Source organism: Panthera onca, chromosome B1 (genome assembly GCF_046562875.1).
Source record: "Panthera onca isolate mPanOnc1 chromosome B1, mPanOnc1 haplotype 2, whole genome shotgun sequence".
Lineage (NCBI taxonomy): Eukaryota > Metazoa > Chordata > Mammalia > Carnivora > Felidae > Panthera > Panthera onca.
The window spans coordinates 31,286,786-31,296,876 of record NC_138342.1 but is presented as its reverse complement, the minus strand read 5'-3'; the positions used below and the strand labels follow the sequence as shown (position 1 = coordinate 31,296,876).

The following is a 10,091-nucleotide window of genomic DNA, read 5'->3' as shown; positions in this document are numbered from 1 at the left end:
CCAGAACACTAACACATGCCATTGTGCCGGGCCCCGTGCGTGTCCAAGATCCTAACTCTACAGAAACTCCTTTGTTCGGGGCCTTGGCCTATGTATCTCTTCATCTGGCTGTTGATTTATGTCCTTTAATATCCTTTGTAATAAACTGGTAATCTAGTGAATAAACTCACTTTCTAGGCCCTGTGAGCCAATCTAGAAAATTAGTTGAATCCATGGAGGGGTTTGTGGGAATCTCTGACTATAGCCAGTTGGTCAGAAGTACAGGTACCAATCTGGATTTGAAATTAGTATCTGAAGCAGAGGGCAGTCCGCTGGTGGGATTGAAGCCTTAACCTGTGGGATCTGATGCTATCATCAGATCAGAGGTAGGATTGAGTTGAATTGTAGGACACCCATCAGTTGTCTTGAACATTACTTTGTGGTGTGGGAGAAACCCTGCCTACACACACACACACACACACACACACACACACACACACACACTGGAGTTGGTTGCAGAACCCTTGCAATGCACAAAAGGACACAATGGTCAATGGGAAATGCCCAAACTTCCTAATACTCAAATAAATACAAACTAAAATAATGAGATTGCTTTTTGGTTTTCTGTTGGCGAAGATGAATGTTAATACTAGCAATGATGATATAACTTATATTCAAAATGGAACTCTTCTGAGAGTGAAAGGGACACTGTAAATAATTACTCACATGCATTCAAAGAATAAACATAAGTAAACCGAGACCTCCAGGCCAGCTGGTTCACGTGGTTTCCCTGGTTAGCACTTGATGTTGAAGAGGGTGGAGGGGGATGGGCACTGTCGCATCCCTGAGTGGAGCTGCTTCCTTGGTACAGTAGAGCATTTACTCTCTATCATTAGCTGAAAAAGCAAGTTATAAATTACTCCAGTTTTGTTTAAGAAATGATACACAATGTCTCTCGTTTTGTCTTGGGTTGAAGCTGATCACTTAACACTTCCTTGTATAAACACCAAGCTCTTTGAGATTTTAGACCGTGTCTTACCTTCTGTCACGCCTGCAGGTGGCCATATGTACACAGCTGGCGCTCAGTGGTTTCTTAACAGGTGTGATGCTAGCACACTCATCTGATCATTAAAAGAGACGTCCGCAAATGAGCTGAACTCTAGTTCCAAACTATTATGAAAGAAGTTAAAAAATGATCCTGGGGCATCTGGGTAGCTCAGTTGGTTAAGTGTCCGACTCTTGGGTTTGGCTCAGGTCACGATCTCACTGTCCGTGGGTTCGAGCCCTGCGTTGGGTTCCACGTTGACAGCGCAGAGCCTGCTTGGGATTCTCTCTGTCTCTCTCTCTCTCTGCTCCTCCCCTGCTTGCTCACTCTCTCAAAATAAACTTTAGAAAAATGATTCTGTAATCCCACAATTTTGTAGTTGAGACTGCGTCAAATTTTTGTAGTTAATAGTTCAGTGTAAGATTTCTGAGCTATAAAATGTTGTAATTCAGATTGAGTTGCCGAGATTGTTATTAATAGTTGAGTCTTGAAATGCTTCATATCTGTTTCCTCCTCCATTTCTTTGATACAGTTTTTGTCCTCAGCTGACTTTGTAGGGTTGTGTTTGTAGGCTTTGCCCTTTGGAAGTGAACTTAATTCTTGTGGTTTTTATCAGTTGACAAACAGTACTGGGTTTTATCTCCTGGCTTAAACCTTTCTATGTGCATTAAGGCACCTGGTAAGAAAGGGGAGTCCTGGGCTCCAGTCCCCTCAATCCTGACTTCGTAGGTCATGGGTGCAGTCCAAAGAATTGGCAGTTTTTTAAGTAGCATTTGAGTTGCTTCTAAAGAAGGTGCTGCGTATCATCCTGAGGAACGGCTGACTTAAAGAGACGTCACTGATTAGCTAGTGTACCATAGATCTATCCATTAGCCTGCATTAGCTTTTTATTAAATGTGGAGACTTTATTAAAATAGGAAGGCACTGGGGCACCTGGGTGGCTCAGTGTGTTAAGCGTTCGACCCTTGGTTTCGGCTCAGGTCATGATCTCAAGGTCTGTGAGTTCGAGCCCCGCATTGGGCTCTTCACTGACAGTGTGGAGCCTACTTGGGATTGTCTCTCTCTCCTTGTCTCTCTGCCCTCCCCCTGCTTGCACTAGCTCTCTCTCTCTGTCTCTCTCTCAAAAGTAAATGAACGTTTAAAAAATAGGAAGGCATTAATATTAATTTATAAAATGTAACACACAATTTAGACCAGAGCAAGATTTAAAGGACTGCAAACACCAAGTACCTTCTGGTATCATCCATTTCCCCGCACCGGCTAAGGTGCCCCTCGATGCAGGCAGTACCGCCTTCACATTTTCAGCAAAATGACCTGTGGGCATATAACCACAGAGTGTTCAGGAGAGCCTAGTAGAAGGTAATCCTTTAATTAGGAAGTTAGAGGGGCGCCTGGGTGGCTCAGTCGGTTAGGCGTCTGACTTAAGCTCAGGTCATGATCTCGCGGTCCCTGAGTTTGAGCCCCGCGTCGGGCTCTGGGCTGATGGCTTGGAGCCTGGAGCCTGCTTCGGATTCTGTGTCTCCCTCTCTCTCTGCCCCTCCCCCGTTCATGCTCTGTCTCTCTCTGTCTCAAAAATAAATAAACGTTAAAAAAAAAATAATTAGGAAGTTAGAGTCTCGAAGGGTCACAGATTACTGGTGAAAGATCACGTATGTGTTGCTGTAGGACTTTGAGTATGAATATTACTGTTCTAATCTTAGCTCTGCTTCTATAAACAACTTGCCCTCTCCATTTCATTGAAATGTGTTCTAGGAAAGTCTTAATCCAGCTCTGCGATGCCGGAGCCTTGTATCTATTCATGTCGTGCCATGTTCCAGGTGCACTTTTGATGTTCTCAGGGTCTGAGCCTCTGCGGGTTCCTGTGTAGCTACGATGAACTAGAAGAGCCGCCCTCTCCCTAGAGAGTGGCCGGGCCAGGTTTCCAGTTTCTGCGTTTCCCGTCTGTTGCCCCCCACACAGGTGGGGAACAGGAAGCGAAGGAACCGGAAGATCTCAGTGACTCAGCTGTGGCTGTTCCCGTGGGGACTGGTGTGCCAGTGCGCGTGGGGGTGAGTGGGTGGGCTTCCAGGTCTGGCTGCATGGCGTACAACTGCTACCTCACCATTCTTAATTGTGTGGCTGTGGGCAAGTTATTGAACTTGGAAGCCTCCGTTTCTTCCTATGAAAATGGGGATCGTCCTTGACTCGTGGAGTCATTGGAAAGATTGAGTTAACGATTCTAGAATACCAAGCGTGGCAGTGCCTGGCACATGGAAAACACTCTGTAAATGTCAGCTACTGTTATTATTAATCAGATTGTGTTTTCCTTCCTTAACTCCCTGTCCTTGGAGGTCTTAGTGTTCAGTGTCCATGTTTTTTAAAACATGTTTCTATTTTTTAAAGGGACCAGCTATTGTTTTTCTGGAGAGTCCTTTTTTAACAAGGTACATGTACGTCCTAATCGAAGATGTGCTGTATTGTGGCTTCCGTGGAACCATAATATAATAATGGAATTAGGGCTTTATCTTTATAATCAGAATGACCTCTTCCTTCTTTCCAGATAAACCTTTTCTGATCTCTCTCCATCAGGCTTGTTTTATGAGGGGACATGGTCACGCTTGGGATTTCCCAATCGTCTTTTCATTGTAAGGAAGTTTTGCTGAACTTCTTTCAGCTTGAGCACTCGTATGTGAGACAGTAATCACCAAATTATCCCGAGAGAGAGAAAAGTCTGGCTTGTTACTGTGGTAGGGTCCCCTGGTGATGGGAACGGAGAATAATGGGTGGGCGGAGGGTTTTCTCACAGTCCACTGACTGCTGCTGGCCCACCCATGGTGTCTGACCGCTGTGAGACCTCAAGGAAGGCACCTTTTAATGTTAATGTGCTGTGTCGGAGAAATAGCATTTAAAAGTATGTGTTTGTTTCTCCACGCGAATGTATTCACGACTGGAGGATGCGGTGAGAAGAAATTTAGCGATGTGGAAATGCGCCCGTGACACAGCCCCACACGTGAGTTCACAGCTGGAAATGTACAAGCCCTAGAGGGGGTGGCGTCTTCTTTGCCCGAGATGGTCATTCTGATAGAAGAGGTCTTTACCTGGAAATGGAGAGCCTCTGTACTGGTAGAGTGCCGTCTTTCGATAAACACGAGTTTTTGAAGAGGGAGAGCCCAGAAGCGCGTATCAGTGCCGGGTAGCTTTAATAGAGTTTTTAGAAAGGTTAACTTTCCTTTTCCGGTTTAGTGTCGGCTACTAGTCGTGAGGCCGTTAAGCAGCAAATTGTATCTTCCGCTTCGTCTCTCAGACTGCATCTGGTACAATTTTAACCAGCCACAAAATGCAGCCGTTGAAGCCAGCATGATAGTTTAGGGCATTTGGATGACGGTAACGATCATACTAGCTAGTCTTGGGGAGCGTACTGACTGCTGGCCCTGTGTTAAGCGTCGTGTGCTTTTGCAAAACCACCAACAACCCTTTGAGGAAATGCTCCAGAGCGGCCCAGGGTTCCCCAGGTAGTCACAGGGGGCTGGATTAGAGTCTAGGGGTCTGGATTCAAATCCAGGCCTCCGGCTCCAGATCCTGCCTTAGCCCAGCCCTCAGTCGTGCCCACTGTTTGTTCACAGTCGGTGACATCGTACAAAGAATTCTAAGTTGGAAGTTTTCCTATATTGGATCGAAAACGCTTACTGTGATGAAACGTTGCATTCCAGGCCCTTGCATTCCTTGCCCTTGACCTCCTTGTTTCCCTTGATGCAAAAAAATTTAGGTCTAAGGGAGCAGAAGATAAAAGGAGGAGACATAAAAATAGTTGACTCCCTATATTGTAGACAATGACCTAGTTTGTAGTTTAGTTTCGAAATTTCGCTCCTACTTTTTACTGTTTTGTCTTTTAGGACCATTTTTCTATTTCTCCATCTTTGCCTTTTCTACCTTTTCCCTTGCTAACATCTTTCATATTCATCAACTCTCAAATGCAAGTATTCCCACGCTTGCCTTTGTTCAGTGCTACGGTACAGATCCATGGTTTGGCCGTGCTAGGCTATAGCTATGCAGGGTAGGGAATTCTTGTTTTCATGTATAATCAAAAACTCCAGAGGTGCCTGGGTGGCTCAGTCAGTTAAGCGTCTGCCTCTTGATTTTCGCTCAGGTCAGGATCTCATGGTTGGTTGTATGATTGAGCCCCGAGTCCTGCTCTGCCCTGAATGTGGAGCCTGCTTAAGATTCTCTCTCTCTCTCTCTCTCTCTCTCTCTGCCCCTCCCTCCCCTCTCAAACAATAAATAAAATAAAACATAAGAAAAAAAGGCAGGGGCACCTGGGTGGCTCGGTCAGTTGAGCGCTTGACTTCGTCCCAGGTCATGATCTTGCGGTCTGTGAGTTTGAGCCCCACATGGGCTCACTGCTGTCAGTGTGTAGCCTGCTTCAGATCCTCTGTCCCCTTCTCTCTCTGTCCTACCCCGCTCATGCTCTCTCTCTCAAAAATAAATAAAACACTAAAAAAAAACCAAAAAAACAAAAACCCAAAAAACCCTCTAGGGGACAGTGTTTTACTTCCTTTTTAGCTAAGGAGAGAAGGATCCTTTACCCAAATCTTTTCATTTGGGCAATCTCTCTCTCTTTTTCTTTCTCTTCTTCTTCTCTCTCTCTCTCTCTCTCATAATTATTATGAATACTGTAAATGACAGTATTACAGAAGAGGATAATATGGATAATGTTAGATCTTGAAGAAGGAGCTATAAGTACAAAGTAACATTTAAATTAAGATGCCTCTTTAGTTTTATTCTTCCTATTTCTGCAAGTTGGTTTCATCTGGGTGGTTTTTTTTTTTGTTTGTTTGTTTGTTTTTTGTTTTTTTGGTGTTTGCAGGCAGAGGGGAGAATGCTTCATTCCCTAACCTGGTATACGTTGGCCTATGTGATATGTGTGTTTCAACACACACAGGCAGAACTAGAATCTCAGTCATGTCCTAAGTTTTCCCAGCCTGCAAAACCGGAACGTACACGGGCATATAACTGTCTGTCACTTGGAGATGTTTGTAAAAACAACAACAGAAAACAGCCTTGAAAAATAGAAAACTGTTTTACAAGTTTATCAGGGGCTTCATCTGTAATATAAATGTAGACATTGACACGGACGGACCAGTTGTTAGAACTTAAAGACACAATGCAGCCCTCGAGCTACAATGAACACCTAGGATTGGGCCCTCTCATCATTGTGTTCTTATTTGCCCAGTGAAATCCCAGCCAAGATGCCTTGTGTGCCCAGTAGAGACCCAGAGTTAACCCTGTCTGGTGCCGCTTGGGAAAGACACCTTATCTGATACATAGAAGTTTCGTTGTGACTGAACACATTCGTCCTACTGCTCGTACTTGGCAGAATGTGGCTGGGGAGTTAAAGAGCACGGTCCTGAGAAGAAGTGATACACGACTTGGGGGAGAATGCCCGACCAGTCCTTCACCGTAGAAACTCCTGTTGAAACAGACTGGTACCCTTAGTCTACTGTGGTTCTCAAATTCTCTTCTTTCTTGGTTTATAAAACCTCGATAATGAGGTCCTTTTGAAATTGTGGTACTTATATTTCTTTAGACTGGATTCTAGAAGAAATGTAATAATGGTCCCAGGAAGGAACACAGTGGGGTGGGGTGGGATGGGGTCAGGATTGATTACAATTCCTCTGTGTTTTTAAATATCCACACAGGTTAATATGTGATAGGATGTTTACCTTCCGTAAAGCCTTACCTTTTTGTTTTCTCTTGCAGGGGTGACTTTATTTGAAGAGTTTTAAGACACTGAGGACTTACAAGATAAGAAATTGCTTGGGGAGGTTTTTAAAATTTCTATAAAGTTTCTATTGTGGAGTCTGCAGGCATGTGGATAGAAGCTCCAAGGGAATATTGTGCTGTGCTGGATACAGAATTCAGTTTGCTTTGAATCAAGTTTTGGGTTTAAAAGTCTGATGGAAAATGTATTGCATTTCCAGTGAAGAAAAGAGCTCATTTAAGAACTTTCCCAACCACCATACCTCCCCATCTCCCATTACTGGCCTTGGTGTACATTTTGCAGTTTTTCCTGTATGATCACTGTGTGTAGGGGAACTATTCGTGTGCAATCGAGCCGATGCTTGGGGGTGTTTCCGTGTGTATGTGTGTGCATGTGCGCATGCACACATGCACATCTGTGCACACGCACACTCTTGTCGCCACCCGTGGATCTCATTTTGCAACTGGTTACAAGAAGATCCTCTGAGAGCTTCACTGTTACAAGAGATAAAGATGAGGCTTTGGTGGTGAAAGGTCCTTGCAGATCATCTGGCCTCGTCCTGAGAAACTGGCCCCCCGAGACATCATGGAGTCAGATGGCACCAGATGCCAGACTTTGGATTCCTGGACCAAGGACTCTGCATTGACTCCTGCCACCACCGTGCCACTCCCAGGTCACTTACAAAATATTGAGGGCGTTTTTTTTTTTTTTTTTTAACTTGCACTAAGCAATTCTTATTTAGTCCGTCGAATAAAGGGGGGAAATAGTTTAAAGTGTCTAAAAACAAAACACAAAAATGCTTGTTTTGACAACCTGGGGACAAAATAACACAAAAACACCTGACTTCTGAGGCAGGATGGGCCCGTACCTTCCTCTGGCACGTTTTCCTTGGGCTTTTCCTATTTTCCATCTTCTAACCAATGCGTGTTATTTAAAAGACTCTTAATGGTTGCATTTCCCCTGTAAGCCTGGAAAACCTCACTTTTATTTATTATTATTATTATTTTTAGCTTTGTAGTTTATGAAACACCTGAAAGAACCGGGGCGGAGTTAGTAGCACATTTATGATAGGCGGGGGCCCGGGGCCAGGAGCCCAGAGACCTGCCGTCAGTGTTGGGGTGATGGATGCCCCGGGGCACTTCTTTCATCTCGGGGAGAAAGAGCATCTTTCTCACTTCACTCCCAAGAGGAGGATTTCCATAAAAATGTAGTGTAAACTATTCCCCATAAATATACTCATTCCATTCTGTTTCTGGCATCGAAATTAAAAATTCCCAACCTTTGAGATGAATGGTAGGTTCGATTTCATGTGATTTTTTTTTTTTTTTTTTTAACTGACAACTAATACGAGCTGTGTGTGCGTATGTAACACACAGTGGACTAGAGGAGGTCAGTATGGAAAAAAGATTCCACTGAGGTCCAGCAAGGAGCGATATAGGAATTCTGGGGGTGTGTATTAGTGTAAATACTCTATGTGCGGTCTAGGCCAATAGTTTTAGTTTTTAAAAATAAAGCACCGTTTTTGGCTTTAAAAATATCACGCCCTCAAGTGGTGAGGAATAAAATGTCAGATATTCTTCAGCTTTAATTATTTTTTAATTTTATTCAGGTCAGAGCACTTTTTTTATAGCAATACAGCAGGCAAGAGAATACTCAAACATATTTAAAATTGTGTTTATACCAAGAGTACGTTTTAAATATTTTCTAATACTTGAGCAGTTTTTGTCTGGCCGGCTTCCAAATATGCCAAAAGTTATGCGTTCAATGTGTTAACACATAAGCTTTTTACTAATAATTCTTAAGTGTTCCCAAAGCAACTGATGTTTACAGGGCTTGTGTTTTTCTTCCTTCTTTAGAAGGATCGGGGTCCACAACAAACTTCCTGTACAAAACACTAACGATGGGCTAACTTCTGGTGTAACGCGTGAGTTGGCTACGACCTTGATGTAAAAATTTGTAAAGGAAATTTTGCACCATTTTGAGTGTCAGATGTATTTTTAACTGTCTGGTTTGTACTTTTACGACTTTTGTACTACCAAAACAGAGTTAAAAATAAAAACGTTGAACACATTGTGTGGTGTTTGAACGACCGAGCTGTCGGTGCCCCGGGGGCCCTGAGAATGTGATGGGAGCGGTAAGGCTCCTGTGGTGCTCGGCTAGCGCCGTGCGTGATTTCTTGGGTCCGAATTGACCCGTGATGATTTGCCTGACTCTCCCCGCTGGATTTCAACCCCTGCTTCTCCCCAGCAACAGCCCTCCCCAACCCTTGATTCCTTTTAAGATGTAGAGATCACTCTGAATATATAGAAGAGTTGCAGTGTCGGTGCAAAGAGTTTCTGTGTGCCCTTCACCCCGTTTCCCTCTATGTCAGCATCTTACGTCACTGGAGACCAGTGATCCAGACTAAGACATTAACGCGGGTACAATGCTACTGGTGAAGCCACACCAGTCGTTCCAATAGTGTCCTGGGATCACTCACTGCCTTTGGTCGTCCGGTCTCCTCTGAGCTGTGATCGTCCCTCATCTCTTTTCTTGGGATTTATGATCTTGATGCTTTACTCTGTACCATTCTGTTATTTTGCAGGATGCCCTTCAGTGTAAGTTGGCCAGTTGTTTCTCCCGACTGGATTGAGGGTCCGTGTTCCGGGAAGGATCCGATGTGCCTTTCCCACTGCATCACAGCAGGGGGGCGTGATGTCCGTACAGGTTACTAGTGATGTTAACTTCCATCCTTTGGTCAAGGCGACGGCCATCAGCTTTCACTTTGGTAAAGTCACCATTTTTTCCCTGTCGCAATTAACATTTGAGAGGAGAGCCTTTGAGATGAGGCAGGTATCCTATTTCCACTTAAGGTTTCACCCATTAGTTCTGCCATCTGTATTAGTTTCTTAGGGCTCGTGTAACAAATTGCCACAAACTGGGTGGCCTGAAACCACAGAAATTTATTCTTTCCCCGTTTAGAAGTCCAGAAGGCTGAGACTGTGGGGTCTGCAGCGCTCCTTCTTTCCGAAGCCGAGAGAGTGTGTTCCATGCCTCGCTCCTAGCTGCTGCTGGTTGCTAGCAATCCTCAGTGTCCCTTGCTCTGTGGCTGCTCCCCTCCAATCTCTACCTCTGTCTTTCCATGGCCGTCTTTCCTGTGTGTGTGCCTGTCCGCTCTTCTCATGAGGACGCCAGTCATTGGATTTAGGACCCACCATAGTCCTGTGTGCTTCATTTTAACTTGATTACGTTTGCAAAACCCTGATTTCAAATAAGATCACATTCGCAGGCATCGGGTGTCAGGACTTCAACACGTTTTTTAGGAAACACAATTCAAGCCACTACACCATC

The 10,091-nt window shown here is 44.3% G+C and overlaps 1 protein-coding gene across 1 annotated transcript in view; it reads left to right on the top strand.

Moving 5' to 3' along the window:
• The window catches only part of RELL1 (RELT like 1), a 69,515-nt gene extending 60,684 nt beyond the window's left edge, over positions 1-8,831 (top strand). The window contains exon 7 of the mRNA XM_060655262.3: positions 6,761-8,831. The gene's annotated coding sequence lies outside the window, so the exon portion shown is untranslated. The remainder of the gene's footprint in view (positions 1-6,760) is intronic.
• Positions 8,832-10,091: the final 1,260 nt, after the last annotated feature.